The sequence below is a fragment of the Rana temporaria genome, chromosome 1, assembly GCF_905171775.1.
Source record: "Rana temporaria chromosome 1, aRanTem1.1, whole genome shotgun sequence".
NCBI classification, from domain to species: Eukaryota; Metazoa; Chordata; class Amphibia; order Anura; family Ranidae; genus Rana; species Rana temporaria.
Genome location: NC_053489.1, coordinates 648,044,078 through 648,068,325, shown reverse-complemented (window position 1 = coordinate 648,068,325; position 24,248 = coordinate 648,044,078).

Here is a 24,248-nt window from a genome sequence, read left to right as displayed (position 1 = left end):
TGGGGACAATTAATGTGGGCACAGTGGCGACAATTGATGTGGGCACAGTGGCGACAATTGATGTGGGCACAGTGGCGACAATTTATGTGGGCACAGTGGCGACAATTGATGGCATGGCACAGTGGCTGTGTTTGATGGCACAGTGGCTGCGTTTGGCATGGCACAGTGGTGACAATTGATGGCACAGTGGCGACAATTGATGGCACAGTGGCGACAATTGATGGCATGGCACAGTGGCTGCATTTGATGGGCACAGTGACTGCCTTTGATGGGCACAGTGGCTTCCTTTGATGGGCACAGTGAGGCTGCAATTGTCTTTTTTTTTTTTCATTTGTTTGCGCCCCCCTAAAAATTTTGAGCACCAGCCGCCACTGCTTACCTGAGCCCCATATCTCTCCAGCGATGTCCACAAATGCCTAAGCCGTCCGGGACATGCCTCCTGGCTCATGCGGGTGTCAATCAAAGTCAGTCAGCCAATTAGGGGAGAAAGGGGTAGGGTCAAGTCCGGGCTCTGTGTCTGAATGGTTACACAGAGCTCTGACTCGGCTCGGGTGCCCCATAGAAAGATGCTGGCTGAGGGGGCACGCGATAAGAGGGAGGGGCCAGGAGCAGCAAAGAGGGACCCCAGAAGAGAAAGATCCAGGCTGCTCTGTGCAAAACCAGCTGCATAGAGGAGGTACAGTAAGTATAACATGTTTGTTATTTAAAAAAAAATGAGACTTTACGATCACTTTAAGTTTCAAGGAAAAGCTAAGGACTTTGGGCCAGATCCACAGCCAGCCAGCGCAACGTAACTTTTTCCATTTAAGTTACACTGCTGCAAAGTTGCCAAGTTAGGTGCCGATCCACAAAGCACTTACCTGGAAATTTGCGGCGGTGTAACTTAAATCCGTCCGGTGCAAGGTGGGCCAATTCAAATGGGCGAGTCCCATTTAAATTAGGCGCGCTCCCGCGCCAGACGTACTGCGCATGCTCCGTCGGGTAACTTACCCGACGTGCATTGCGCTAACAGACGTCGCTCCGACGTCATTTGCTTAGACGGTAACGTAAATGGCGTCCAGCGCCATTCACGGACGTCTTACGCAAACGACGTAGAGTTTGAATTTTCGATGCGGGAACGACGGCCATACTTAATAGGGCTTAGTCAAATAAGACTCAGCCCTATTAGCGCGACGGGCCCTTCGGAACGTTCGTGGATCGCCGTAAGTGTTCATTTGCATATTCTAGGCCGGCCGCAATGGCCTCGCCACCTAGCGGCCGGCCTAGAATTGCATCCTTAAGATCCGACAGTGTAATTCAATTACACATGTCGGATCTTCTGCCTATCTATGGTAAACTGATTCTGTGGATCAGTTCCATAGATAGAAACAGTGATACGCCGGCGTATCCCTTTTGTGGATAACCCCCTTTGTGACATCTGAGCATCATATCAGTGTTATTTCAATTTAGTTACAAAATTAAAACAGTAATGCCCTGTACACACGATCAGTTTGTCTGATGAAAACGGACCGATGGACTGTTTTCATCGGACGAACCGATTGTGTGTGGGCCCCATCAGTTTTTTTCCCATCGGTGAAAAAAAATAGAACCTGTTTTAAAATGTTCGTATGGTTAAAAAACTGATAGAAAAAAACGATGGTCTGTGGGGAAATCCATTGATCAAAAATCCACACATGCTCAAAATTAAGTCGACGCATGCTCGGAAGCATTGAACTTCATTTTTCTCAGCACGTCGTTGTGTTTTGCGTCACCGCGTTGGACACAATCGGATTTTTAACCGATGGTGTGTAGGCAAGACTGATGAAAGTCAGCTTCATCGGATATCTGATGAAAAAATCCATCGGTTCGTTTTCATCAGACGAACCGATTGTGTGTACAGGGCATAACTGTATAAAAAAAAAGTATACATTTTATTCTGTAATGTATCCAATTTAAAATTACAATAAAAATTATTCTGGAACAAAGCATTGCAAGGTTAATTACAAATAAATAAAAAAATTCACAATTTTGGGCTTTTTTTTTTTCAATTTGACACATACATTTTATTGATAATAAAAAATAATGCACTAATTAATAAAAACAAACAAAAGGTTTAAATATTAAGGGTTATATAAAAAAAAAATTAAATAGCAGTAAAACAGTATTCATGGGGACAAGAGGAGAATGGAGTTAATTAGAGCTGATTGGGTAAACCAAGGGTACAAAGGGGGTACATAGGAACAATTATTTATTTATTTAATTTTTTACTTATCAGGTTTTTTTTTTTAATGAATTCTTCATTTTAGGAAAGACAAGGACAAACAGAACAGAGTACAAAGAACACTAATGCCACGTACACACGATCGGACATTCCGACAACAAAACCGTGGATTTTTTTCCGACGGTTGTTGGCTCAAACTTGTCTTGCATACACACGGTCACACAAATGCTGTTGGAAATTCCGAACGTCAAGAACGCGGTCACCTACAACACGTGCGACGGCACTAGAAAAGGGAAGTTCAATACCAGTCGTGTTAGTAGAAGTTTGGTGAGAGACGATTTGCGCTTTTCAGCCTTGTGCTTTTCAGTCCATTACAGTGTGACGAATGTGCTATCTCCATTACGAACTCTAGTTTTACCAGACCGAGCAATTCCGTCTTATACTTGATTCATAGCATGCGTGGAATTTTGTGCGTCGGAATTGGAAACACACGATCGGAATTTACGAGAACCAGCTCTCAAATTTTTGTTGTCAGAAATTCCGACAGAAAATGTCCAATGGAGCCTACACACGGTCGGAATTTCCTGACAATAAGCTCCCATCGAATATTTGTTGTCGGAATGTCTGATCATCTGCACGCGGCATAAGAGTTCAAATCAAAATGCGTACACATACTACTTCGACCAATAATCAAAGTTATACACATGGAGATGCGAATGTTAGGTTGCTTTAACTGACATTTATACATTTTTATTTCATGGCTGAACAGTGTTTATATATACTGTGTCATATGGTTGATTTTAGACAGCAACAGCTTCTACAGCTGCTGTATTTACACAGAGGAAATTGACAATAAGTGTGAGGGGGTTAACAACAGTGGGGCAGAAGGACAGGGAGTACTGCATACATCTTATGTACTTCAATTAAGTTTTTGTTTAATCACATTTTATTAGAAGTTTAGATTTACACACAGATTCCACTCATCGCACATAGAAAACTTAAAGTGGTTGTAAACCCTTAAGCCGTGTACACACGATCGGTTTGTCCGATGAAAACAGACCGATGGTCTGATCGGTGAAAAAAAATAGAACATTGTAACGGAACCCCAGATGGGACAGGGGTTTAAGCCGTTTAAGATATTCCATTCCCAAACCCAAGACAGCTACTGACACTCCACAGTCAGGCAAATAAACCCAAATAACGAGACACACAGCTCTGTTTGAGGTTCCACACGAATAGACCCTTTATTAAGAAAATCAGGCTCTTATATACAGTTAGGATCCTGCAGTAACCAAAATGACCAATGACCCAACTCCTCCCACATCATCACACAATGGTTCCTAATGAGCTCCAATACACATATTTTAGTAGACATTCTGGCTCCAGCTCTGACATAATTAACATGAGCTAATTAACTGCAGCTGATAATTTAGACACCTGACCTTTAGGCTGTCTGCTAACTCACAATACACATTTATCATCAATAGACCTTCACACAATACAGGGTCAATTAGCACAAGCCATCCTAGATTCATTTACATCACACCAGACAGACAGGTGGGCTGGAGTTAATGACATTAACACCTAACAGTATGTGTCCCCACATTATGAATGAGTCACTCTTTCAATTAACCTGTTGAGTTCAGAATCAACAAACAGCAACCAGTTCTCCACAGATATCCTGGAATATATTGTGGATAATAATTACATAATAGTCCCATCTCAGGTAGTCCAAGATATATTCTGACAGTCCATTATTTTCTGGCTCATGCTTTCTAAGAGCTTCTGGGTCCCACGGCCCTCCCGTTACAAACATATTTTAAATTGTTCCCATGGATAAAATAACGATAGAACAATGCGATCGTCTGTGTGGAACTCCATCGGATAAAAATCCACACATGCTCAGAATCAAGTCGACGCATGCTCGGCTCGTCATAGTGTTGTACGTCACCACGTTTTGGCAAGATTACATTTTTGACTGATGGTGTGTAGGCAAAACTGATGAAAGTCAGCTTCATCGGATATCCGACAAAAAAATCCATCGGATTAGATTCCATCAGATATCCGATCGTGTGTACAGGGCTTTACAGACCACTTTGACTTACAGGTAAGCCTAGATTAAAGGGGTTTAAAGGTAAAAAAAATTTCACCTTAATGCATTCTATGCATCACACGGTTAAGGAGATATTTCCAAGAAAGACAGCACGCAGGCACACTGAGCGTGCCGCTACTAACGGCATCATGCCGTTAGTGGCGGCTTCTGCGCGAATGCATGGGAGTGACGTCATAGCTGCTTCGGCCAGTCACAGCGCCGGAGGAGCGATACCCGGAAGTCACTCTGGGTATTATGGCGGCGACGGAGGAGGTGTCCGAGGACTGCTGCGGGGGCTTCGTTCTCAGGTAAGTAATTCATAATGAGCTTTTTTTTTTTTTTAAGAGAGGGTTTACTTCCTCTTTAATCAGGTATATATATCCATTTTAGGATTGGATTATTCCCAGGACATAACCCAGGATTTTACTCTCTGTTCAATGACGTTTTTGGGTGTGTGTGGTGTTCCCAGTGTCCATAAGAAGTTATTGACTATATACGCCAATGACTTCTATACTCAGACTTGATGGACCACTTGGTCTATTTATTTCCACTCTTCTAATGACACTTTAATGTATTTCATTTTATTGAGAGATGTCAATAAAAATGTAAAAAGTTTTGATGGCCTTAAAAATTACAAAAATGATTTGATTCCAATCAGCGCCAAAGTTTTGTGAAGTGATCTCTTGTATGTCACAGAAAACACTCCACACAAGTTTCCATTTAATGTTAAATGCCGTAAACACTTTGTGTTGTTATTTTTGACACACAGTCTTAAAGATGCGCTCTTGAATTAATTTCTCTCGACGCGGAAACAACCTAGTTACGGTTTGACTTTTAAGATCAATCTTATCAGTTCTTGCAGCGCGGAGGTTACAAGCACATGTAGACGAGTCTTTGTTCCTCATTAGTCTGCAAGACTCATTAATTCTGCCAGAGAGGGTCAAACGATTCTTAGCCACCAAGGGCCAGTATATTCACATAGATTTCCTCTGGACGAAATGGTGGAATGCAACCCTGGAGGGAAGTTGCTGTAAACTCATTAAAAGTTCTTCGTTCTCTTTAATCTGATGTCTAATTGTCTATATTTAGGTGTGTGTATTACTTTTCTCACAAGTAAAAGTGAAACCTTGCCTTAATAATATTTCTACCTCTAAGATAGGTTTCTGTTTCCTCAATTAGAATTAAAGTTAAATTCCTGCAAGTCGTTAAATCAGGGTTTCTCAACCAGTGTTCCACAGAACCCTAGGGTTCCTGCAGAGGTTGCTAGAGTTTTTTTTTTTGAGCAATGAGAAATTTCTACCTCTCAGATAAGTTCCCACTGACGCCATTGATCTTTTTAGCTATCTGTAAGGGTGTAATTCTTCCCAATGACAACAATACGTAATCAGCATTCTTCACAGGACCATAAAGCCAATGTATCATGCGTTGTAGATATAGCCAGTTTTATCAGGAGTTCCCTGAGTGCAGAAAGTTATTTTAAAGAAACAACTATCAAAATTTGTACGGGCGGGGAGTAGGGCTAGATGTTCTCCAAACATACAAAGCAAACACAAATCCGTTGGGGGTATGGGCCTACCAGTGATAAAAGATTATTTTATAGCAGCTGTGATAGACCAACCTAAGAATTGGTTCACCAGCCCCATTAGCAAACCCTAGTGCCAGATAGAACTAGCGTGGCTTTAGAACAAACCTCCACTCTCTCTACTTATGGCTCCCAACATACCCAAGTCCAGTGACTTAGTGGACCACCCCACTATCCGGACAGCCTTTAAGGCTTGGACTGAGCTAAATACGAAAGGAACTGAGTTCTACCCCAGCCCTCAAAATTTACACTTGCCGCTCGCATTTTGCGAGTACATTTTGGGGGCTGGCAACTGTCTGGCTGGCTGCTTGGGAGCAGGGGGGCGAGGAGAGGAGAGGAGGAGCTGCTGCGGACTTCAAAGCGCGGGGAACATTACAGCTTTCAATTCAATAGCTGTGTTCCCCGCAGTGCGCCTCTTATACAGCCCCTTCCCTCCGGGAAACTGATAGGCAGATCACCCATGCCAGGATTGGATGGGTGATCTGTCTATCAAAGTTTCCCGGACAAGAGGGGAGGGGCTGTATAAGACGTACGCTGCGGGGAACACAGCTATTGAATTGAAAGCTGTAATGTTCCCCGCGGTTTGAACCATTCGGCGGCGGCTCCTCCTCTCCTACCCTGCTCAGGTAGGATGCGGGGGGGGAGGGGGAAGAACTCTGGCTAATATGTGTGTGGGGGGGAGAACTCTGGCTAATATGTGTGTGGGGGGGGAGAACTCTGGCTAATATGTGTGTGTGGGGGGGGAGAACTCTGGCTAATATGTGTGTGGGGGGGGGAGAACTCTGGCTAATATGTGTGTGTGGGGGGGGGGGGGGAACTCTGGCTAATATGTGTGTGGGGGGGAACTCTGGCTAATATGTGTGTGGGGGGGAGAACTCTGGCTAATATGTGTGTGTGGGGGGGAGAACTCTGGCTAATATGTGTGTGAGGGGGGAGAACTCTGGCTAATATGTGTGTGTGGGGGGGGAACTCTGGCTAATATGTGTGTGTGGGGGGGGAGAACTCTGGCTAATATGTTTGGGGGGGGACTCTGGCTAATATGTGTGTGTGTGGGGGGGGAACTCTGGATAATATGTGTGTGGGGGGGAGAACTCTGGCTAATATGTGTGTGTGGGGGAGAACTCTGGCTAATATGTGTGTGGGGGGGGGGGCTCTGGCTAATGCTCGTAATCCAAATTACTCGCGTACCAAAGTGAGTTTCCCCATTGAAGTCAATCGGAAATTATTTGCTGACATCGGCAAACCTCGGAAAGGCTCGGGAACTGTGTTTTTTGAAGTCTTTCCGATCATTTCCAAACTGATCGGCTACGCATGGCTCTCCCAACTCAGGCCAAATGCGGTACTGCACACCGCTTTGGCTTGAATCCTGAACCCGGCAAACCGAGTTAAAAAATACAGTGCTCGTATTGCGAAACGCTCGTTAACCACGTTACTCGCAATCCGAGGTTCCACTGTATTTCATTTTGTGATGGTGGACAGGAATAGTCAGGGTGGTGGGCAAGGCTTTTTATGGTTGTCGGCTGGATTTGGGCCATACATCTGAGATATTCTTCTTATACAACCAGAACATGCTGTCTGTACACATACATTTAAAAGCACCTTTTAGAGAAGTTACCTTATAAATCTGTACGACCAAAGAACTTTATTCATTGGTATTAAAAGTGACACATTTTATATCTTTGCTTACTTGTTTGCTTGTGGCAATCTCGATTTTGAAAACTAAGAGACTGTAAACCACATTTTATAGACTGAATTGCGCTGCCAATTTTTCGCTGGTTTGACAAAAAAATCAGACAGAAAATTAATTGTTATAATTAAGTTTCCAAAGACCATGCAGAAAACTTTTAATTAAGTCACTGAACAAATTGCATTTGATTGAAAAAAAATAAATAAAAATTTACATACTAATCAGGATCTGAGTTTAACTTAAAACTATACAGTATGCACGAGTTACCTCACTTACCTTCATTGTTTAAAGTTATGCTTTGCTTTATAAAGATAAAAAGTTTCAGTTACTTTTTTTTTTAAATGAAACTAAGTTAACATTGAAATAATAATTATATTATTAAGTTTTATGACAAAAGTATTGTATGTATTATATGAAGCCAAGATCACCAAAATTACCTCAAACTAGCAAGAGAAAAGTTCAAAACTAGTTGTAGAAAATGTTATTTTTAGAGAAAGAGTAGATTATATTTAGTAGGGATGACCATGATGATATTTTGAAGGGACTTTTTGTTTTAGTACAGATTTAATAATCTGAATTGGATTATACATCTTGATATCGTGATCCTTTTTCAGTGTCGATTTTTTCCTCTGGGATTTTTATGTGCGGTTCTACTGCACATTGCGGCATATCACAGCTTTACGACATATGGAACACCATTGGCTTTCGCCTGGCTCTGATTGTATCAGAATAGGGTACTCACCAAGGCCGAGATGCCGAGAGCGGTTCGCTGTTGCGACTAAGCGCAGTTCGCCCCCTGGAGGTAGAACAGAGGGTGGATGGCACAAAGAGGCACAAGCTACAAGCAGGCAGTGTAGAGCTTGTGTGCAAGTCCTGTAGAACTGGAGCAGGGTCCGATGAGTATCAGGATCCAGCAGGAGAAGTCAGGTAGAAAGTCTGGAGCAGGCTGAGGGTCAAACAAAGGTAAGCAGACAATCCAAGTCACAGCCTGAGGATCAAGGCACTGGAGATAGGAGGCAAAACTAGGTCACAAGCAGAAGGTCAAGGCACAGGAGACTGAAGATAAATCCGGGTCACAGGCAGGAGACAGGTACTAGTAGCTAGATCCACAGAGATGGCCGCAACTTTAAGGCGGCGTAGCTTATGGCATTTAAGCTACGCCACCGTAAGTTAGCGAGGCAAGTACATGATTCACAATGTACTTGCCTGCTAAGTTACGGCGGCGTAGCCTAAAGCGGGCGGGCGTAAGGGCGCCTAATTCAAATTTGTCTGAGGGGGTGTGTTTTATGATAATGAGGTTTGACCCGACGTGATTGACGTTTTTTTTTAACTGCATATGCGCCGTGCGCCTACATTTCCCAGTGTGCATTGCGGCTACGTCCGCCGCACGGGCCTATTGATTTTGACGTGGACGTAAACGACGTAAATCCCTATTCACGGACGACTTACGCAAACGACGTAAAATTTTCGAATTTCGAAGCGGGAACGGCGGCCATACTTTAACATTACTATTCCATCTATTTGATGGAATAACTTTAGGCCTGCTAATGCGTTACGTAAACAGCGTAAATGTACTGCGGCGGCCGGGCGTACGTTCGTGAATAGGCGTATCTACTGATTTACATATTCTACGCCGACCGCAATGAAAGCGCCACCTAGCGGCCAGCCTAAATATTGCAACCTAAGATAGGACAGCGCAAGCCGTCGTATCTTAGATATGTTTAAGCGTATCTCTGTTTGAGAATACACTTAAACATAGGTCGGCGCAGATTCTGAGTTAGGTCGGCGTATCTACTGATACGCCGACCTAACTCTACCTGAATCTAGCTATAGGTCCGTAAAACAAGCCGAGGTCGGTCCAGGAGAGGATCAGAGTAAGTCAGGGTCAATCCGGGTCACAGTAGGTAATCAATCACAGGAAACAGGAACTCGGGTACAGGAAGCTGAAGACACACCAGCAATTCCTCTGAGCACTTGCTCAGCTTTTATAGGCAGCCAGAAAGTCATGTGCTGCATGCACTATGCAGCTGAGCTTCTCACTGTCAACTTTGCTGCCATCTAGTGTTCAAAGTATAATATGTTTCTTTATAATATGTTTCTCTGACATGACAGTTTTCTTTGGTCAGGATACTGAGGTCCTGAGGAAGCAATGTTTGTGAAATGTGTCACCCCTTTGATATATTAGCAAAAAAATATTGTTGAAGTGTAAATATATGGCCTGCATCATCCTAAATGAGCACCGACCTTATGATTGTATTAATATAATTCTAACATATGTTTAACGTTTTGTAATAAACACACAGTATCTGACAAAAGTGAGTACACCCCTCACATTTTTGTAAATACTTTATTATATCTTTTCATGTGACAACACTGAAGAAATGACACTTTGCTACAATGTAAAGTAGTGAGTGTACAGCTTGTATAACAGTGTACATTTTCTGTTATCTCAAAATAACTCAACACACAGCCATTAATGTCTAAACCGCTGGCAACAAAAGTGAGTACACCCCTAAGTGAAAATGTCCAAATTGAATGAATGAATGAATGAAAAATTTATATAGCGCGGCACATGCGAACTGAATCGCCTCTGGGCGCTGGTTGTTTGTGTCTCATGCCTTCAGAAAAGCAGGGTTTTGATCTGCCTTCTGAAAGACAGGTGGTTTTGCTCCAACCGAATGCTGGTTGGTAAAGCATTCCAAAGCCTGGGGCCCTGGAAAGCAAACCTTCTTTCTCCTTTGGACTTGTATTTGGTTTTAGGAACCTTGACCAGATTTTGGTCGGTGGATCGCAGAATGCGGTTGCAATTGTGCGGTTTGATCTTGTCGCATAGATATCTAGGAGCCTTCCCATGGATGCACTTATGTGTCAGGCAGAGTGCTTTGAATGCAATTCTGTCTTTTACTGGCAACCAGTGAAGGGATCTCAGTGAAGGTGAGATTGATTCCCAAGATTTTTTCCCAGTCACCAGTCTAGCGGCCGTATTCTGTACGACTTGAAGACGAGCGATTTGGTACTTGGGGAGCCCGAGGTAAAGGGCATTTGCATAGTCCAGTCTGGAATTCACGATTGTTCCCACCACGACTGCTACGTCTTCTTTGGGGATAAATGGAATAAGTCTGCGTAGTAGGCGCAGCAGATGGTGCGCCCCGCTGACTACTGACCCTATTTGTGCGTCCATTGTCATGAAGGTGTCAAACGTGACTCCTAGACTTTTGACTTTGGAGCTAGGGGCGATGATTTGTCCCAGAATGGGCGATGGTGTCCAGTTTGTTGCCGGTTGTCTCTTCTGACTGGCATCGAACATAAAGAGTTCTGTTTTAGCGCTATTGAGTTTGAGATAACTCTTAGTCATCCAGTTTTCTATTGAAGAGAGACATTTCTCTAATCTGAGATGATGATCCTTTTTGTGGCAGATGCGAAAATACAACTGCGTGTCGTCTGCATAAGAGTGATAGAGTAGTTCTTGGCTACTGATAATATCAAAGAGAGGACGAAGATAGATATTAAACAGCACCGGTGATAGGGGGGATCCTTGGGGGACCCCACATGGCACCGTGCGTTTTTCTGACGTGAAAGATCCCAGTTTCACTGTTTGTGATCGGTTTCCGAGAAAAGAGGAGAACCATGGTAAGGTATCTTCTGTGACTCCGGCGACTTCTGTGAGTCGTCTCAGTAGCAATTTATGGTCTACTGTGTCGAAGGCTGCGCTTAGGTCCAGCAGAACCAGGAGACACGATTCTCCTTCGTCTGCGGCCTCGAGCGCATCGTCCCATATTTTCAGTAAGGCCGTTTCTGTCCCGTGACCGGGACGGAACCCGGATTGAAATGGATCAAGTAGGTTGTGGGTATCCAGATGCTGTTGCAGCTGATTTACCACCACTTTCTCCATTATCTTGGACAGAGCATTTAGACCTGTTATGGCACGGCGGTGAGTTGGGTCCATAGGATCCAAATTTGTTTTTTTCAAGATCGGCAGGATTGTGCCCTCTTTCAGCAGGGAAGGCACTATGCCTTCCTTAAATGACTGATTTATAAGCTGTGTGATTGGAGGCGCCAGGATGTCGGCACATTCCTTCAGTAGCTTGGTGGGAATGATGTCATTGGGTGCTGTGCTGTTCCGCAACGCACCAATGAATTTTTTGGTGGTATCGATGGAGATGGGTTCCAGAGTGAACTTAGTTGATTGTAGAGGCTTTCTGTCAGTGTTTTGTAGTTGATTGAAGAGGGGGCTGAGTGGAGTATTGTTTTGCCGAATACTTACCCGAATTTTTTCAATTTTGTTGATGAAGAAATCCGATAGTTCATTGCAGAACTCTTGGGTGTCTGAAGTGGGGACTTCAAGACATCCCGGATTCATGGTCTGGGTGACCATCCTGAAGAGTTCGCGTGGGCGATTCATTGCGCTGTTAATCAGCATGGAAAAGTGAAGTTTTTTGGCTTTGAAAATTTCCTTGTGATATTGTGTTGTTACTGCTTTGTAGAAGTTGAGGCGGTCTTCTGAAGGACTTCTTTTCCAGGCGGCTTCCGCCCTTCTGCGCTCTTGCTTCAATAGCGACAGCTGGTTATTGAACCAGCTGGACTTTTTTGCCCGGCTGCGGACTTTGCGCTTTGGTGCTGCTAAGTCAGCTGACTGTAGCAGAGCTGCATTTATGGCATCCAATGTATCTGAGGCTGCTAGCTGAGGAGGAATAACCCCAATTCGGTTTCCCAGGGTAGATCTGAAGAGTTCCGAGTGGAGCTTCTTCTGAGATCTAGCCCAGTGTATTGTCACCGGCTTGGGTACTTTCATAACTAGTGGAATTCTGGGAATTATGAAGCTAATTGCATGGTGGTCTGTCCATGGCAAAGGTTCATTACCCAAAATGTTTATTTTCAGATTTTGTCTGAAAATTAGGTCGAGTGTGTGACCTGAAGCATGCGTGGGTCCGCATATAAGTTGCTGAAGTCCTAACCCTTCCAGGTGGTCGATGCAGGCCTCCGCGATGGGATCCTGTGAGGAGTTTGCCCACAGATTGAAATCCCCGAGCAGCAAAAGATGATTGCTGTTAAGGGAGTAAGTGGATATGAACTCCGTTAATGCTGGAAGCAACTGCGATTTGGGCCCAGGGGGCCTATAGCAGAGGAGAATGTGAACGGTCTCCTGGGAGTGAGCTTGAAGTTGAAGCGTAAGGGTTTGCATAAAAGGTAGAGGATTTTGAAGGACCGGTTTAGTGATTGCAATATGAGACTTATGAATCACCGCCAGGCCTCCTCCTCTTTGCCCTATTCTATTTTCCGTTAAGATGCGATAATTTGCTGGTACCAGTTCTCCGAGAATGGTGTTGCAGTCGTCTGACAGCCAACTTTCTGTAATAAAGAGGCAGTCTAGATCGTTTTGTAGTAAGAAATCATGGATTTCTGATCGGTGTTTAACTGCCGATCTAGTGTTAAGCAACGCACATGATATGTGCTTGAGCTGTGTTGAATGGTTGAAATTTTTGATGATCGATCGACGATCGAATCTCAAAAGTTGATCTGATTTTAAGGCTTTTGTGGTGACGGCAGGTAATATTGTTGCGAATTGTCTCAGACCCCAAATGGTTTCTGCAGAGTATCGCAATTTAACCATTGTTACCAGTCACCGTGGGCGGGGGTGCGGGTGTTGGGTGAGAGAGGATTCGCAGAATCCTTGCTCGAGGGAATTTTTGGTCCAGAGGAAGGCAAAAAAACCCTGGGCAAGCTGGCCAATGTGCTGCGGCAGGGAAAAAAATTCCTTCCTGATCCCTGAAGGCGATCGGATCAAACCCTGGATCAAAGACTGAAGGCTATGGAGGGGAAAAGGGGGGGATGCTGGGTGTCACTGCTGCTGGGGTGTACCAAAAATGGCCGCCAGGCAAAGCACAGGACCCAGGCTGGGGGGGGCTGTCAGCTTGGTAAAAACAGTAATTTTACCAATGAGGTTGCTGAACAGGGGGTGGAGGGGACTTCTAGGGGTGCGGGGGCGAAAATCCAGAGCGATCTGCCCTATTGGAAGTAAATGCAGGGAGAACGGTCGGCGCGCCGGTAGGCCGCGGCTGAAGCCGCGGACTTTCCTAAGGTGCGGCGGCCGCGAAAAGGAGCAGGCTGGCGCGGGCGTGTAGAAACGCTGAAAAACGCCGAGAATACACCCAGGGGGGGTGACTTGGGACCACCACAAACGTGGGTGGCCGTGCGGGCGGCGATGCCGGGCGAAAGATGGGGCAGAGAGCCGCAGTGTGGGGTCTGAGTGACGGCTGCCCTGATAAGGACGGCCGTCAGTGGTTCCCCAGGATGTCAGGCCCTGAGAGGCAGGGTCTTACCTGCGGAGGAAAGAGGAGTCCACGAGGAGAGAAAGGAGCTGGTTCCTGGTTCCAAGGAGCTGTTTCTTGTGCAGCGCAGGTATGGAGAGTCTGCCTAGCTTCTGACTGCCAGGTCTGGGTGAGAGCAGGCTCGTAAGCGGAAGGTCCGAAGCACCCTACTCCACCGCTGACACTGACTGACTGACTGACTGAATTGAGCTCAAATTGTCAATACTTTGTGTGGCCACCATTATTTTCCAGCACTGCCTTAACCCTCTTGGGCATGGAGTTCACCAGAGCTGTATAGGTTGCCACTGGAGTCCTCTTCCACTCCTCCATGATGACATCACAGAGCTGGTGGATGTTAGAGACCTTGCGCTCCTCCACCTTCCATTTGAGGCCCCACAAATGCTCAATAAGGTTTAGGTCTGGAGACATGCTTGGCCAGTCCATCACCTTTACCCTCAGCTTCTTTAGCAAGGCAGTAGTCATCTTGGAGGTGTGTTTGGGGTCGTTATCATGTTGGAATACTGCCCTGCGGCCCAGTCTCTAAAGGGAGGGGATCAAAATCTCTGAGAAATGTTTCCAACACTTTGTTGTATCTATGCCACAAAGAATTAATGCAGTTCTAAAGACAAAAGGGGGCTGTGCTGAATGAAGGGGCCTGTGTGGGATGGGGGGGGTCTGTGCTGAAGGGTGGGTCCATCTGTGCTGAATGGAGGGGTCTGTGCAGAATGGGGGGGTCTGTGCTGAAGGGGGGGTCCGTCTGTGCTGAATGGAGGGGTCTGTGCAGAATGGGGGAGTCTGTGCTGAAGGGGGGTCCATCTGTGCTGAATGGAGGGGTCTGTGCTGAAGGGGGGGTCCATCTGTGCTGAAGGGGGGTCTGTACATTCTCTAGGCTACATTTATATGGGCATGGAGTGAAGCTGAATTATCTCAAGAGCTTTTTCTCACAGCCAGCTGGCCGTGTTAAATGTGACTGTGTATCGCCGAATTTGAAGCGCCCCCCCCCTGAAAAAGTTTCAGCGGACGCCCATGCCCGAAGCCACTCTCAGTTGGAGAAGTCTTATAGAGGGATCTTTTCTCAACTCAGCCCCACCACAATTACAAGCTAAAATCCATTGTTTCCATTAAGCCCAGTTCACACTAACTTTTGGAAACAAAAATAAAGTATTTTTCGCTTTGGCTGTGAAAAAAATACGCACATCAAGGCACATCAACTCAAGTGTGTTGAACGTTCATCAACCTGCGCTAAACCAAACACGTTTGCTTTGATTCTAGGCCTTAAACAGCGTAATATTCAGATTTTGGGAAATGATATAAGAATGTTAACGCACACCGTTGCTTTGATTGCAGCAGCAATTCTCTGAATTATTTTGCTTGTCGTAAGCAAGTTCTTTAAATAATTTTGCATTTGATCAGCTCCATACACCATACACATCTCACGGATAACCTCCACAGATACTGGCATTCTGACATCATGAAAATTCATGTACTCTTTCAGCTCATACAATAGTCATAGGAAAAGGATTGTCATTTCCTCCTTTCACAGGCTGATGGACAGAGGCAGATATCGGCGACATCATCTATTCCATTTTAGCCGCTTCACCTGTCACCAAGTCCTATGTACCGAGTCATAAGGGTTCACTATCAAACGGGTTATCTACATTCTCCCGTCCTCTGCAGCGTGCTCAGCCGCATTCACATACACTGAATTCTAAACAGTGCCTCACATGCGGCTAGAGAGATAAATACTCTTGGGTGGTCAGAGGAATATATATTTGTGTGTGCGCAGAGGAATTTGCACTCACTGGCCACTTTATTAGGTACACCTTGCTAGTACCGAGTTGGGCCCCCTTTTGTCTTTAGAACTGCATTAATTCTTTGTGGCATAGATACAACAAGGTGATGGAAACATTTCTTAGAGATTTTGATCCATATTGACATTATAACATCACGCAGTTGCTGCAGATTTGTCGGCTGCACATCCATGATAAGTAGGGGTGCAACGGATCAAAAAACTCACGGTTCAGATCGTTTCTCGGATCAGAGTTACGGATCGGATGATTTTTCGGATCACCACCATATATAGTCCCCACTGTAATGTCCACATCTCCCCCACTGTAATGTCCATACCTCCCCCCACTGCAATATCCACATCTTCCCCTACTATAATGTCTAGGCATGTGCAATTTTTTAAGTTACGAATACGTTTTCCATCAATTTTCGTTATTTGAGTTGATTCGTTAACATACGAATGAAAGAACGGTTTAGCGCAATTAATAACGAACAACGATATTTTCAAAATAACGAATATGAAAAACAATGAAGATACGAAAGAAGAAAGAAACGAAAACATAGAAACAACGAAAATACCGAACCCAAAAAAAAAAAAAATTACGAAAAACAAAATGAACGAAAATGCAAACTTACTAATATTCGAAGACCGAAAAGAAAACAACCGAAATGCCGAACAAAGAATAAAAAACGAAAATCAAAACTAACGAAAAATACGGAAAACGGAAATGAAAACAACGAAAATACGAAATAATGTAAATTAGCTTTCGTTGGTACTGAAATATTTCTGGACATTGACCAATAGCCACTGAGCGCTGTCCTTTTCCTCTGAAGAGGTTTGTTCCTTCCCCCAATGAGCTTCTTTCTCGTTACCTCCTGGCTCCTTGTGTCTTTTTCTGTGTTAGACTGCAGTGCATCTAATTTCTAGATTTGTATTTGTAATATCTGACATATTTTAGTTTTCTTCTACGTCAGACTTCATTCTAGACAGGGTGCGTGTGCTAACTAAGACAGTCAAGTCAATCACAGTAAAGTACGAATTACAAAATGACGACGAGTAGTGTGTCGAAAAAACGTAAAATGCATTCTAACAGAATTACAAATGCAATAAAATCTACAAAAGTATGTTTTTACAATCAAAGGAAATTAGACACGAAAATACGAATGATCATAAAGCAACGAAAATACGAACGCTGCATGATGGAAAATATAATGTAAATACGGATAGCAAAATAACGAAAATTAAATTAACGTAAAAACGAAGGAACTAATAAAATAATTTTAAAAATACAAACGCGGCAGAATACAAAATATAACGAAAATACGAATCTCGATTCAACGAAAAATAAACTAACAGAAAAAAACGGAAACGGAAAAAAGAGTGTTACGAAAATACTAAAGAGTACGAATACGCTAACTAACGTCTTACGAAATTATGACTCGTTGCGAATCACGATAAACGAACAGAAACTAAACAGAGATAAACCAAATTTTTTGCTATGCACATGTCTAATAATGTCAACCACATCTCCCCCCACTGTAATGTAGTATAATTGATAAATGAATGTGCAAATATGCAAATAGACTGTCGGAAAGATAAAATCGCCATAGATGCAAAGATAAGGTGCATCCAAAAGTGAACTGAATAAATGTGCAAACAGTGCAGATAAGGTGACTCAAGTGCATAAATAAAATCACAACGTAAAGATAATAATATATACATTCGCAGGGGAAATCGCAGGATGGTGTTATGCTCCAATCAAAATGAATGACTGAACATAACTGATATACAACAATGATGGATGAATAAAACAGTGAACTGAATAAGAGTGCAAATAAATAAAAATAAGTGACTGTATAGTGTGAGTAAAATCACATCATATGAATGGCGGATAGAACCACAAGATTGTCCAAATGTTACAAAGTGCAAATGGTGCAACTGTGACTCAGTCCAAGAGGTGATGCAGTTTAATCAAAAGAAATTGCAAGGTGCAAGTAAAGTGCTGGGTGCTAAATGACATCAGCAGGTGGCAGGGTGACTTGTTGGTGAATCATTGGTGTATGGTGACACCCGAAGGTGTGCTAGCAAATTACCTTACGGCTGCAAGGTAAGCAGCATTCAATGAAACCAATGGAATCACTTGGGGTAGAGGGGATAACTCCTATCCGTCCTTCCAGTAGTATGGTGCCTAGGGGGTTAGGGCTTCCTTCCAGGCTGGGTGGTCAGCAAGGTAAGACAGCTCCAAAGTGTGTCACCAGGCAGGGTAGAGAAAACACGGAGGAGGCTCTCTAGTGTAATATGTTTTAAACACTCAACGGTTTATTCAAACATATAACAAACAGGGTACTCACATTTAAAACAGTAATGTAGTGTGTCAGAAACGAGCAGCGAGCTTGTGCCATGCAAATGTCACTTCCAGTGTCCTAGTGTCCTGACGCGTATCATCTGACGCGTATCGTCACTGTCTCCGATGAAGTCACAGTGACGATATGCGTCAGTTACTAGACACCAGTCAACAAGTGACGTCTGCAAGGCGCGAGCGCGCTGCTCATTTCTGTTACACACTACATTACTATTTACTGTTTTAAATGTGAGTACCCTGTTTGTTATATGTTTGAATAAACCGCTGAGTGTTTAAAATATATTAGACTAGAGAGCCTCCTCTATGTTTTCTCTACCCTACCTTGGTTGTAGGCCATTCTATCATTCTATCATTAGAGGAGAAAGCATATTATAGTGGATTTGTGTTGTGCAGCATTGTGACTGGTGGTGTATTTGGGTACTGCAGAATTTACTTTTCTGTTTTGCTGCATTACCTCTGCTATACACAGTGCCAATATTTACTGAAAACAAGTTTTATAACTGGTGTGATAAACCAGTGGCCCCCCAAAACGACAGATTGTTATATACCTTCTTCCACATATACTGTGCTTCTCTAGAGACTTTTGTCACAAGGTCATTTAAAAAATGACAGGCAGAGGAAGAGGCAGGCCCTCTAGGGGTAGGGCAGGAGCACCAGGCCGGAGCCAAAGTGGGAAGTGGCACAAGGGGTGTTCGATTACGTCAAAGGACGCACCAGACTTGGTTGAGTGGCTCACCACCAACACCACCACCATATACCCTCCGCTTGAGTCACAGGAATTATTTTCTGATCCATTTAGAAGACATTTCCGATGCGCAGCCATTCTTGGCATTGAATTAGGAAGAGGAGGTAGGAACAGCCGCCACTCAGCAGTCTGACGACATTTCCTAGATCAGCCCAAGGAGGTAGGTCCCCGCTGTTGCTGCCTACTTCCGAGATCTCTAATGTTAGTGGTGGGGAAGGTGACGTCGATGATGACTACTAGATAGGGAGGAGAAGCAGGCTGAACTTACATTGCACAGGAGGGACAAACCAGACTGCTAATGTATCAGGAGCGAGCCATGAACCATGTACGGTCACATCTGGCGCTCCCAGGATGCCGGCCCATGGTTCTGCAGTGTGGGCTTTTTTTAACGTGTCCGCTGCTGACAATAGTGCTGCCATCTGCAGCCTTTGCAGTCAACGCATAAGTCGCGCTAAGCCCAACACTCACCTAGGGACGACCGCCTTAAGAAGGCACCTGGCCTCCCATCACCGAGCCCAGTGAAAGCAACGCCATTAGAACCCACAAAGCCACACTCCAGGCTCTCACCGTCCAGCCTCTTCTCCTTCTCCTCTATTCTCACAATCGTCATCCACTCCACCTTCCATCATGCCGTCCTCACATTTTTCTGCAAAAAGGCAGGCTTCTATGGCCCAAATGTTCGATCGTAAAAAAAACGATGACGCCGGAAAACCCTCTTGCCCAACGGTTTACCGCTGGCTTGTCAGAACTGATAGCCTGCCAACTACTGCCATATAAACAGGTGGACTCGGAGGCCGTTCGAAAATTTGTGGCCATTGGAACACCACAATGGAAGGTCCCAGGAAGGAAATATTTCTCACCGAAGGGCATCTCAGAGCTATATGGCCATGTTCAGCGGCAAGTGAATGTATCTCTGGCACACAGTGTCGGTGCCAAGATACATCTGACCACAGACACGTGGTCTAGCAAACACGGGCAGGGAAGGTATATAACTTTCACTGCCCACTGGGTGAACCTTCTGACGGCCGTCAAGCATGTAACCCGTAGCACCCATGTAGATTTGGTTTTACCGCCACGGATTGCATGCAGGCCTTCCTCTTCTTCTCCTCCTACTCCATCCTCCCTCTCCTCCTTGGCTGACTCCTCCTTTTCCGATGCTACCGTCTCTTCCGCTGCACCGCCCAAGATCCCCAGAACCTATTCGACACGCAAGGTGAGACGTTGCCATGCTGTGCTGCGTCTGTTGTGCCTGGAACACAAGAGCCACACTAGTCCTGCACTCCTTTCAGCTTTGCGTTCACAGGCAGATCAGTGGCTAACACCGCTCAATTTGACAGATGTTAAAGTGGTGTGCGACAACGGTGCCAATCTGCTGAGCGCGCTGAAACAGGGCAAAATTACACACGTGCCATGCATGGCACACGTCCTGAATTTGGTCGGGCAGCGATTCGTTGCCAAATACCCTGGAGTCCAAGGCATTTTGCGGTAGGCCAGGACAATCTTGGGCCATTTCAGAAGATCTTACACGCCCTTGGGTCGCCTTGCTGACATTCAGCAGCGACACAACCTGCCCGTCAGACGTCTTATTTGTGACTGCCAGCCGTGATTGAACAGGACAGGTTCTGGGGAGCTTGTTTTTTTTTACCGTACCAGTGGCTGCTCATGCGCGACTCATGCAGACTTCTGTGGCCATTTGATGAGATAACCAAACTGGTCAGTTACAGCCAGGGCGCCATCAGTGACACCATACCTTACTCCTTCTTTCTGGAGCGTGCATTGCGTTGTGTCATTGATCAAGCCGTCGAGGAGCAGGAAGATGAGGAAGTCGCAATGCTGGATGAATTCCCACGGGGGGATACTCCACCTGAGACAAGTCAACAACGGGAGTCTGAAGTGGAGTCAGAGGAGGATGGTGCCGGGGCGGATGAGGAGGAGGAGCAAGAAGAGCATGCTTTAAATCTTTCTGGGATTCCTGGTATTGTCCATGGATGGGGGGAGGAGAACGAGGACGACATTATCCTGGATGATGAGCAGGAGCCAGGCCACTACACCACTTCCAGTTTAGTGCAAATGGGGGCCTTCATGCTCCAGTGTTTTAAGAGGGACCCCCGTATAAAAAGCATAAAGGGCAAGGACCAGTACTGGGTGGCAACGTACTTAGACCCCGGTACAAACAAAATATGGTGGAAATGTTACCATCATCACAGAGGGCTATCAGAAGGCAGCACTTCCAGGCCTTGCTTCGAGAAATGCTGCATTCTGCTTTTGCGTCCGCTGGCAGAGGAATTTCCACTCACAGAGAAACAGTTTCGGTTACCAATCCAACAGCGCCTGCAAGAAGAGGGCGGTTTGAAGATGTGTTGGTCACTAATGATATGAGGTCATTCTTTCAGCCGACCTATCGACAGCTGTCCTCCGGATCCAGCATCAGGGAACGCCTAGACCGACAGGTGTCCGACTACATCAGGTTAAAGGCCGATGTGGACACACTGAGAAGTGATGAACCCCTGGACTACTGGGTGGGCAGGCTTAACCCCTGGCCAGAGCTTGCACAATTTGCAATGGAACTGTTTGCTTGCCCCTCCTCCAGTGTCCTGTCCAAAAGGACGTTCAGCGCAGCAGGGGGGGTCGTGACCGATAAGCGCACTCGCCTAGCTCACAACAGTGTTGACTACCTCACATTTCTAAAAATTAATGAGGCATGGATCTGGGAGGAAATCAGAACATATGACCAGTAGACCATGTTTGATTCAAATTCCTTATGACAGGCCACAAATATCCGCCACCACCTATAACAATTCATGGTTCCTGTCTTAGGTAAATACAGCGGCATAAAAGGCCTTTTACAGTAGGTGTTTGTGATATTGTGCTTTTAGCACGACAGCGTCGCGCTGATACTCGGCGACAGGGTGCCGAGATCTCCCCGACACCTCGCACTCACTGGAATAGTGACAGCACATCCCAGCAAGCGCGTCATAGAAGCGACGGGAGATCCGACTTGGATTCCCGCCAATTCTACACGTGTGCGGCGTTTGTTATGAATCCTGAGGGGGAAGTCCCCGCCGGATTTTAAATAAAAATCCGGCATGGGTCCCCCCCTCAGGAGCATACCGGGCCCTTAGGTCTGTTATGGGTTGTAAGGAGAGCCCCCCTACGCCGAAAAAAACGGCGTAGGGGGTCCCCCTACAATCCATACCAGACCCGTATCCAAAGCACGCTACCCGGCCAGCCAGGAAGGGAGTGGGGACGAGCGAGCGCCCCCCCCCCCCCCTCCTGAGCCGTACCAGGCTGCATGCCCTCAACATGGGGGGGTTGGGTGCTCTGGGGCAGGGGGGCGCACTGCGGCCCCCCCACCTCAGAGCACCCTGTCCCCATGTTGATGAGGACAGGGCCCCTTCCCGACAACCCTGGCCGTTGGTTGTCGGGGTATGCGGGCGGGAGGCTTATCGGAATCTGGGAGCCCCCTTTAATAAGGGGGCCCCCAGATACCGGCCCCCCACCCTAAGTGAATGAGTATGGGGTACATCGTACCCCTACCCATTCACCTGCAAGAAAAGTGGTAAAAACACAAATAAACCACACAGGGTATTAAAATATTTTATTTTTCTGCTCCGGAGGCCTCCCCTGTCTTCTTTATTAGCTCTTTTACCAGGGGAGGCTTCTTCTTTGACGTCTTCGGGTGGGTGGGGGCCGCCGTCTGGTTCTCTTCCACCGCCGGGGGGGGTCGCTTTTAAAAAAGCCCCCACCCCCCGGCGGGTTTCCTCCGGCGTCTTCGGCGGGGCTCTTCTTCTTCCGCTATCCCGACGGGTCTTCTCAACTCTCCGGGGGTCTCCTTCTGTCTTCGCCGCTCTCCGCTCTTGACTCGGCGCACCCCGGTTCTTCGTATCGCTGTCCGGTGTCTTCTTCCGTGCTGTACGTCTTCTCCTTCCGTGCTGTGATGAGTTCTTCTTCCGCGCTGTGACGTCATGTTCTTCACTTCTCTTCTTCTCCCGATGTTGACTCGCCGGTCCTCCTCGCTGAAATGACGGATGCGCGCCTTGCATCGGACCTATATAGGCCTCACAGTCCCATCATGCTCTGTACCTACCCATGTGATACCTACCCACGTGGTAGGTATCACATGGGTAGGTACAGAGCATGATGGGACTGTGAGGCCTATATAGGTCCGATGCACCCGCGCACCCGTCATTGCAGAGAGGAGCCGGCGACGTGTCAACACCGGGAGAAGGAGAGAAGTGAAGAACATGACGTCACAGCGCGGAAGAAGAACTCATCACAGCACGGAAGGAGAAGACGTACAGCACGGAAGAAGACACCGGACAGCGAGACGAAGAACCGGGGTGCGCCGAGTCAAGAGCGGAGAGCGGCGAAGACAGAAGGAGACCCCCGGAGAGTTGAGAAGACCCGTCGGGATAGCGGAAGAAGAAGAGCCCCGCCGAAGACGCCGGAGGAAACCCGCCGGGGGGTGGGGGCTTTTTTAAAAGCGACCCCCCCCGGCGGTGGAAGAGAACCAGACGGCGGCCCCCACCCACCCGAAGACGTCAAAGAAGAAGCCTCCCCTGGTAAAAGAGCTAATAAAGAAGACAGGGGAGGCCTCCGGAGCAGAAAAATAAAATATTTTAATACACTGTGTGGTTTATTTGTGTTTTTACCACTTTTCTTGCAGGTGAATGGGTAGGGGTACGATGTACCCCATACTCATTCACTTAGGGTGGGGGGCCGGTATCTGGGGGCCCCCTTATTAAAGGGGGCTCCCAGATTCCGATAAGCCTCCCGCCCGCATACCCCGACAACCAACGGCCAGGGTTGTCGGGAAGGGGCCCTGTCCTCATCAACATGGGGACAGGGTGCTCTGAGGTGGGGGGGCCGCAGTGCCCCCCCCTGCCCCAGAGCACCCAACCCCCCCATGTTGAGGGCATGCAGCCTGGTACGGCTCAGGAGGGGGGGGGGGCGCTCGCTCGTCCCCACTCCCTTCCTGGCTGGCCGGGTAGCGTGCTTTGGATACGGGTCTGGTATGGATTGTAGGGGGACCCCCTACGCCGTTTTTTTCGGCGTAGGGGGGCTCTCCTTACAACCCATAACAGACCTAAGGGCCCGGTATGCTCCTGAGGGGGGGACCCATGCCGGATTTTTATTTAAAATCCGGCGGGGACTTCCCCCTCAGGATTCATAACAAACGCCGCACACGTGTAGAATTGGCGGGAATCCAAGTCGGATCTCCCGTCGCTTCTATGACGGCTCTGTCTCCATCGCGGCAAGCCAGCTCGGCGCTGGCTCCCGCGATGGGGCTCGTAGGTGCTCAATCTCGCCGAGAAAGAGAGCGAGATTGACACAAAATCGGGTTCACCTACTGTATGTCTGTTGAATGCCTAATTTTTGGGGCCTGCACTTATTTATGCCTAATGTACCTCAAGCCACAGAATACAAAGTTGTTTGCTGTCAGGTGAACACCTGTCGGCTAATTTTTGGGGCCTGTAATTGCT